This window comes from Vanessa atalanta, chromosome 27 (assembly GCF_905147765.1).
Source record: "Vanessa atalanta chromosome 27, ilVanAtal1.2, whole genome shotgun sequence".
Lineage (NCBI taxonomy): Eukaryota > Metazoa > Arthropoda > Insecta > Lepidoptera > Nymphalidae > Vanessa > Vanessa atalanta.
Genome location: NC_061897.1, coordinates 1,632,543 through 1,642,201, shown reverse-complemented (window position 1 = coordinate 1,642,201; position 9,659 = coordinate 1,632,543).

Here is a 9,659-nt window from a genome sequence, read left to right as displayed (position 1 = left end):
AAAAGGTAATATCCTGTACAATATATCCTACTGGGCAAAGTTTTCGAATCTTCTTAAGAAGGTTTGAAGTATATTCTATCACGCTGATCCAAAGGTTAGGGTTATCCTCACTATGTTTTCCTTCGCCGAGCATAAATTAATTACTATAAAAAAAAGCTAACAGTAAGCGCATAATTTGGACCCCCTATTAAGTAAACAGTTTTGCTTGTAGGGGGTACCGCTCTTCCATGTACCACAACTTAACAAGAACGAAAAAGAAGCCTGTAACTATTTATCTATGTGTGTAGATACGCATGTCTCTGTGTGAGTGCACGGAGCAGCAATCTTTTTTAAGGATCACCTTTTCTAACCACTAAGCCATGACGGTTCTTAAACCATTTTTTTTAATAATACCTATTTAGAGCAATTGTAATATAACGCAGATTGATTGATTTAAGTCAATAGACCGATTTCGATGTAATTATATATGCAAGATATACAACCCCCTAAGAAGGTCGATATTTATGTTAAATAAGTAGATACCTACTAATTTCTCTATACGGAAGTTACGATTGCACCAAGTTTCGATTTGTCGGAAACAGCTCTATCTGACCTTCTTATAAATGTTTGTACAAAAGGCGAATATTATTCGGTATATGTTCTCGAAGTCTACATTTAAAGGGAGCTTGGAAGCCTGCCCGACATCAGGGAGCTGGTTCTAAAGGCTGACAGAATGTTCTGTGAAATATTTCTAAAGATATACTCACATATTTATTAAATATAGAGTAAATATAGAGTGCCTATTTTTAACTTATTAGAGAAATAATCATCATAATCTTTCAGTCAAAGGACGTCCACTGCTGGACATAGGCCTCCCCCAAAGATCGGCACAACGACCGGTCTTGTGCAGCCCGATTGATTTCCGTCACGCTGACAATCTCCAGGGAGACCAGCCAACAATGCAAACAGATTACAGTGTGTTTGCGCAAACACAGGGTCACCCCCTATTCCTTTACTCTCATCAAACCGCTGGCGAAATTGAGTTCCATAGATAGATATGCGAGGCAGAAAAGGTCTTGGAAATCCCGCTTTTGTGGAATTTTGGACATCTAGGTGGTGCGGACCAAACTTTGTAATTCAAATTCTCATTCATTAAAGGCCAGCAACGCAGCTGTCTCCCGCTGTCGTTGTCCATGCGGTGATTAGTTTCCATCAGGTGAGCCAAATGCTTGTAGACCACTTATACAAAAAAAAAGTAAGAAAAGGAAGAAAAGAGAGGGAGTAAATACTTAGTCATTCACACCTTAAGTTCTATTCAAACAGTACATTTATTTACATAAGAATCATTAACATCAACTTAATTATATACGAATTAAAATTAAAAATAGTTACTGTATAAATCTTGACCGCGTGGAATGGTGGCAAGAATGCTAGCAGCATTTCCCCGTTGAATCGCAATTCCGATCCTCTGGGCAAAAATGAACCAGCCCTCCTGTCACCAGTGGAGGCAGTAAGGTGTTACTATAATAATTTAAAAAAAATGAATCTCTATCGGTATATTTTCTTTCATGCCAGAGGCGTTCACTCCCTCGCACCCTTCACCCCGCGCCCGCAAATATCAGAATAGCTATATTTAGAGTTCCGTAGCAAGTATAGAAAAACCGTCAATACCTATTTTTGTTGAATACGTTTTCAGTAATTAAATCATTGTTTTTCGGTAGTCAGAATGGAGGCTTAATTTTTTATTTGTAATTTATAATTATTACAGGTGATAAATATGTCATTTGTATTACATATATAACAGCCAGTAAATTTCCCACTACTGGGCTAAGGTCTCCTCTCCCTCTGAGAAGAAGGTTTGGTACATATTCCACCACGCTGCCCCAATGCGGGTTGGTGGAACATACATGTGGCAGAATTTCATTGAAATTAGACACATGCAGGTTGCCTCATGATGTTTTCCTTTACCGCCGAGCACGAGATGTATTATAAACACAAATTAAGCACATGAAAATTCAATGGTGCTTGCTTGGGTTTGGACCCGAAATCATAGGTTAGATGCACGCGTTCTAACCATTGGGCCATCTCGGCTCTTCAATTGTATTAGAAAGGCATTAAATTTATGATTAAATATGAACTAATGGTCCATTGCCTTACCATTCCAAGATAAACAGTCAGTGAGAAAGTGCAAGTGCAGAGCAATTATGTTCACATCACAGGTGACCAACTTAAAGAACAGTCTATCCTTCGTTCTATTTGTATCATATATAATTTTATAAGGAAGTTATGTTTGTTTGTTGGTTTGTTGGGGGGTAATCCCCAGAACTAAGAAACTAATTCTAATTTTTTTCATTGGTAGAAAGCTACATTATTCCTGAGTGCTGTAGGGTATTCATTATAATTATATTATATCATTTTCTTTATTAATAATTTGCACCCGTGCAAAGCCGGGGCGTGTCGCTAGTATAAACTATATATATAAAAACGAAATACCACTCAATGATCTAATCACGATATCCCAGAAACTATAACATTTACAAACTTGAAATTAGACAGATTCCTCATAGTGTGTGTAGACATTCGCTAAGAACGGGTTTTATGAAACTCTACCCCTAAGGTGGTAAATTTCGCGCGGGTAAAGCCGCAAGTTCAGCTAGTAGAGAATAAATTCGGACCAGTCTTCAGAAAATCAAACTAAACCAATACGAGTTAATACAATAACGACGTAACTTCATTACTATTCAACACTAATGGTGCCCTTTGGAAATAATAATGGCTGGTATTAGCTTTAATAATGAAGCAATCATTTACATCTTGTATAGCCTTCTATAATTCTTACGCACGACTTTGTCTGTAAAATATTAGAACATCAAAATAAATACTTATGCTCATAGATAAAATTGCTCACAATATTTTCAAAAAATATTTTAACAACATATTTAATGGTTCCAACGGTTCGCAATATAGATTCTACACGGAACCGGCATGAAAGTCTGTTATTGGGTACCTAAATTTTTCGGAACAGAGTTCTCTAACGCGGCTTACAGTCGAGTAAACTGACAAAAATAATTTCGTGAGGAAATAGCATTATGCCCCCTAAAGAGAAGTCCCCACCATTTATTTTTCTCTCTATCTCTTTATATTGTAAACGGTTTTATATCATATATATGTATATATTTTTTGTTATTGCTTTAATTTGCACGAGATTTTAATAACATTGTTGTCACTGTTATTCGGTTACTCCCAAACTTTGTGACTTGATCGTTTACGTGATGTTTTCTACCAGTTCACTCTACTGTAAATCGCGTGACAAATCTTCTTTCCAACAAAGAAACTATCAAGAGCATACTCTTAACTCCTGAGAAGTTCCTTGAGAAACCAAATTGTAGTATCAGATCATGGTTTGCGTAAACATTATCGTTGGAACTGAATCAAAATTGTAATATTCCAACATGGGAGGAACTGTTGGTTAGTGGTAGCAAGGTTTAACTAAACAATTTGTATTAAACTAACATAACTTTGTATTTTTAAATCTGAATCTGTATTCCGATCCGGTTAACTTCACTTAATATAGTTTGTTAAATGGCGATTCAAAAGTGCTTGTAAAAGCATACTTGAATAAAGTATATTTTGATTTTTTTTTTTGAATTAAGCAACGCTTATTAAATAAAACCTTGTATTAATCAAAATTCCTACTGATTTTGTATGTCAAAGAGTAGGAAAATCTCTCCTATAGGTCGTTGAATAAGTTGTAACTCAGATCCAAGTTAAACGAATAAATAATTTTGATTATTTATTTATTTAATCCAACATGGCCGAATGTTTTTCTTTACGTTAATTACAATAAAACAGACGCGAAGCGAGTCTTATCGCAATAAAAATGGACGGAACCACAGGCGAGAGTGATGTTTACAGAATTACGCGATACACGAAACCATTTAAGGCGATCAGTAATTATATATAAATAATCAAATGTATACAAAAGTACAGTTCGGTGGCATTTGTCGTCGTTGCCATCGTTACCGTTGTCTGTTTGGTAAAAGTTTTTTTTTTTGTATTAGGTATATAGGTAGAGGCAAATGGGCCACTTGATGGTAGTTGTTGCTGTAAGAAATTTAAATAATTCCTTTCATCCACCAAGCTTGGGAACTAATATTTTATGTCACAGGATGGATCACAGCAATACAAAATATTGCTGTTTGGCGGTAGAATATCTGATTGTCAGTAGCTACCCAGACGACCTCCCACAAAGCCCTACCTAACAGTAGTTTATATTATTCAATACATAAGAGCCATTAGCACAAACTCAAACCTGAAAGTGCACGGTCGTGAAATATCAGCACTTGATAGGAAGTGGCTTCATGGACTCGCAGGTGCGTTTTCGGTCTATGAAGAAAAAAATACGCTGAAAAGCAGTTGTACGAGGTAATGCCTTGAAAATGTGGATTACCATATATACAAGGTCATTGATGTGGATGGAATAATTATCTAAACTGGATCCAACGTCCTACACAAATAATCTTCGATAACATTTCAACCAACGTAATAACGATCGAATAATCAAAATTTGAATCATGTCATTGGTCGAACGAATAAACACGAAATTTTAAATTCGAACGAATATCATGAATGAACTTACCAAGCCACCAAGATCTTTATAATTAATGATCATGATATAAATACTACTTTAAAAGTCGGTTAAAGAGATCTTCCCCTTAACACGTACGCATTAGCTCATAAACCGACCGGACCACACACGACGTCCAAACTTCCTCAAATGTACGAGCATCGCGCCTGAAAATTTAATTTATATATTTTTTTTGTTTAATTATCACATACCCGGTGAATAGAGAACATGGATTTGAACCGAAGGTCGTGACATGAAATTATATGAAAAAAAAAATTACAATCATTTTTTTATTATCTGTATATTGTATTAAATACAAAAAGAAAATACATATTGTATTAATTAAACGCATGTATCTGTCAAGAGCAATCATCTAACCATCATCTTATAAAAAAATTACTCAACAGAAATACAATGCGCGATCTGAATAAACAAAATTACTGAACAATTATGCACAACAATAGCGCCCGCGGATTGACACTTGACAGGTATTTAGGCGGGAAAGCAGAGTGACAGCCGTCGGCTTGTTAGCGACGCCATGTTTCTTTATACTTTTTTTTATTATTCATATTAACATTGTCTAGGTTCCGATTTCCGTTGATGTCGCCGCGTTCGATACTTTTTTTTATGTTTCAAGATTACAAGGTTAAAATTAAGTGTTTCGAATGAAACGGATACATTTTTTTAAGATAAAAAAGTGATCTATTAATGTAAACTATTTGGTGAAACTTTACCTGATTAAAGAATGAATTTTATCAATGGATGTTTTTATACCATTTTAAAAACTTTATACTTCATACCGTATTTTTTTTGTCTCGTTTTATGATACAAGCTTAATAGCTCACTCGCCACTTCTCCCACCATTTCCCACCGCTGAGCTAAGGCCTCCTCTCCCCTTGAGGAGAAGGTTTTGGAGCATATTCAACCACGCTGCTCCATTGCGGGTTGGTGGAATAAGCATGTGGCAGAATTTCGTTGAAATTAGACACAGAAGTTTCCTCGCGATGTTTTCCTTCACCGCCGAGCACGAGATGAATTATAAACACAAATTAAGCACATAAAAAATCAGTGGTGCTTGCCTGGGTTTGAATCCGAAATCATCGTTTAAGATGCACGCGTTCTAACGACTGAGCCATCTCGGCTCGTATTCTACACCACTTCTCAATACAGCAATACACTGAATTAGATGGTAAGGTAAATTAATTAATTTGTGGTCATTCCAATAAACATATACATTAAGAAGGACTATAATTTTTTCTCACGTAATCAAATCTCTACTGACTTCTTACCTTTTGGTACTTATCATTTTTATTAACACATCTTTAATTTCTAAGCACTAATACAATTTAAATCTTAGAACAATATTCATAAAAATTAAACGATATCGATAAACTCCATAGTATCAAATACACGTACAGTAACGAGTGTACACAAAAATGATAATTACAAACATACAGACGTAGTGTAATTAGCATAAGCGTAAGTGTCAAAATATTCGTGTATTTACACTTGTGGTAGGACAAGGTCGGGGTTAACCGGATATTGTATATATTAAATGTCGTATTGTATTGACTTACCGCGAAATAATAAAGGATGAATAATGTTCAACTGTTATCAAAATAAAAAAAAAAATAAACTTTGACAATTCATTTACAAGAATTAAGAATACTTCCATATTCAAATTTTTCTTTCCAATAAAGCGTCAGAGTATCTTTATATATATATAAATAAATCTTTTGTACGTTTGTATGTAATTCTTAAGCAGTTGGACCGATTTCGATGATATTTTATGTGTATATTTTAGTCAAAACTTACTTGGTAGTAGGACCTCGTGCTAGCCCATCTGGGTAGGTCCCACCCACTCATCAGATATTCTACCGCTAAACAGCAGCACCTAGAATTGTTGTGTTCCGGTTTGAAGGGTGAGTGAGCCAGTGTAACTACAGGCACAAGGGACATGACAGTTAGTTCATATTAGTTAGTTATACATAGTTACTTAGTTCATATTTTTTACAGCGCCATTGTCTATGGGGGGGGGTGACCGCTTAACATCAGGTGGCCTATTTGCTCGTCCGCCAACCTATGACATAAAAAAAAAACTCCAGGCATTCAATTACATTTTTGTTTTTTGGTATATGTTTGTACTGACCTTGGCGCCAATACGTCACCAACGTTGGAACTCAGATGTGATGTCACTCGTGCCTGTAGTCACACTGCCTCATTCACCCTTCGAACTAGAACACGTCAATACTAAGTCTTGCTCTTTGGTGATCGATTGTCTGATTCACAAAGCCTTACCAAGTAAACTGATTAATAAAAACAATTCCAGCATTCCAACGACGACAGTAGTAAAGCTAAATAAACAACATTTGACATCGAATTGACGCGATATCATTGGTCGAGATCTTGAGTTATCTATGATACTCATTTTTGATTCGCGAAAAAGCCGTTTTGATTGACGACGAAGCTATTATCGCCACTTTGAAAGTAAAATAAGTAACACAAGTGTTAAGTGGAAAAGTCTTGTATTATAAATAAAGATATATTCATCATAAACTGTTTGTTGTGTATATGTAGAACAGCCGTTAGCAAATCGCTTGAAATATCTACATATAAGGTATATCTTTACGCGTATTTGAGAGAGGAATACGCTACAGAGGCATTGTTAGAATGGATTATTGTACAAAGCTAGGCAATCACTATCGATATGTGCTTAATTCGTGTGTATCAACCAATGTGCAAGACCCTTGTTAAAGGGAGGGGAAGCCTTAGCAGTGGGAAGAGTCTCCCTTAAATCGCCGCCGTGGCTGAATTGGTCTAGATGACATCATATGGTGTATCCATATGATGTATTGTATTTTATTTCTTTTCTAGTTATGTTAATTTTATAAATAAACATTATTTAATTTTTAATACTTATTGTAAATTTTATTTCACAATTGTATCGAAGAAGCTGTAAGCGACGTACCCTTTGCAAATTTATGCCAAAAAAAAATCGACCTACAAATAAGAACCGATTAAAATATTTCATTAAAAACTACAAATGTAAAAGATGTCATAATTATAATTAAAAACACGATCAAATATCAATGACGAATGAACATAAAGGAAAAACAAATCGAAGCAACATCAGTCATATAATCAATGTTTTTGAACGCAATCAATTTACCGCCATTTCTGACAGCTGTCACGTTTCCCGCGGGCGTGGCGGCCATTACGGCGCTCTCTGTAAACACGGAAACGCTAAGGTTGATCACTTCTAGAATAATCGTTTATAGATAGTCATTTTACAATTTTAAATCAAATCTGTGATTTTTTATTTTATTTTTAGGAAGAATCCCTCGGGTAATTTACATTAAAAAGTTTTTAGACTGAGAGACTGCCAATGCTTCAAGCGTGGGGTCTAATAACTTAAGTCCCTTATGTAAATTAAACTGGATCACTCAATGATCCACTAATTCCTACAATTACCGAGACACCCAGACGAGCAAAGTATCTCATTATTCATTTATGTACTAACCATTATGTCTACTAACGTGTCTGTCTAAATTATATTTGACTCATCTATATTAATATTATAAACGCGAAAGTAACTCTGTCTTTGTGTTTGTTGCTCTATCACAACCAAAACCCGTATGTACTCCCAGGAAGGACATAGATTTTTTTTGTATCCGTAACACCCGACGACGAATCCCTAAAAGGTGAAAAACGCCGCGAAAAACAAGTAAATCTTTCCAATAGTTTCGTTATTAAATAAAAATAATTAAGTACTAAGGTCAAGTAATCTACTATTAATATATTATGTTATGTATTTGAATCTAAGATATATTCTCTTAATAAAAATTGATAATGGACAACCCTGAACAGATATTTAACAATGAATGGACAGTTTTAACTTTTACGTAGGCAATGTGTACTATAACCATTAATTTGGTTTTTGGATAACAATATTTAACGTAGATTAAGTATAACGTTATTTTTAACAAGCGATAACGAATTCGTTTTTATTTAGAAACGATATTTTCTTAATTGTTTTTTATCAATCTCTTCTGGACTCATCTCATTTCAGAGATTTGAAGTTTATCCTCTTTATGACGCCGTTCCAATCGGAGTATATACATATTTCAGAATTGAATCAGATAAAAGCTGGTTTCTACGCCATGTTTTTCGTCCCCCCCTTACTCATCCCCTTGCTTGAGTCTTCGGTCAAGATTAACGTGTTAACAAATGATAATAATTTGAGATCGATAAGTTCATAATAGTCTTATCAGCTTAGCTAGGATGATGCTGGTTAAAAGTATTCCTTGACGATCCCCACTCGTGGCTAGGGTCTCGTCTTAGAGGAAGGAATGTCACGTCCATGTTTATGAGGACCGCCTTGGGATGACGATATTTTCCCCTAAACGGATACGCCGTTTCGTACCAGAGCGTGACGTTAACAATATATTGCCTTATCATCACGAAGCCCAAACTTATTTTCTTCCATGCTTCGACCTTCGACACTTTCAATAGACAATACATTAACAATCCATATTTCGAAATTAAAATATTCGTTATTCAAATTGGCAGGTCACCTGACATTGGCACAATAGAAAAAAATAACCATCCACCTATATCGGGAGCTAGAATATTATCCCCTGTGTGCCTAGTTATGCTGGTCCACTGAACTTTTGGTACTAATGATATATAAATACTTTTATTACTTATATTAATTGTCTGGATTCAATAAATCTTTATAGAAAAGTCCTTGTAAATGGTTTCTGTTTCGACAGTTATTTGTACTAGTTCAACAACACCTCGCTTTGTCTCCGCTGGTGGCAGGAGGTCGTGTTTTGCCCAGAGGATCGGAATTGCGATTCAACGGGGAAATGCTGCTGGCATTCTTGCCAACATTCCACGCGGTCAGGATTTGTACATGAACTATTTTTAATTCATATTTATTTATATTTATTGCTGATAAATGTATTTTCTTTATAAAAAAAATCTTTATTTAATATTTTATTAATGTGATCTTTGACAAAGACGATAATACTTCTAGACTGTAATATAAATT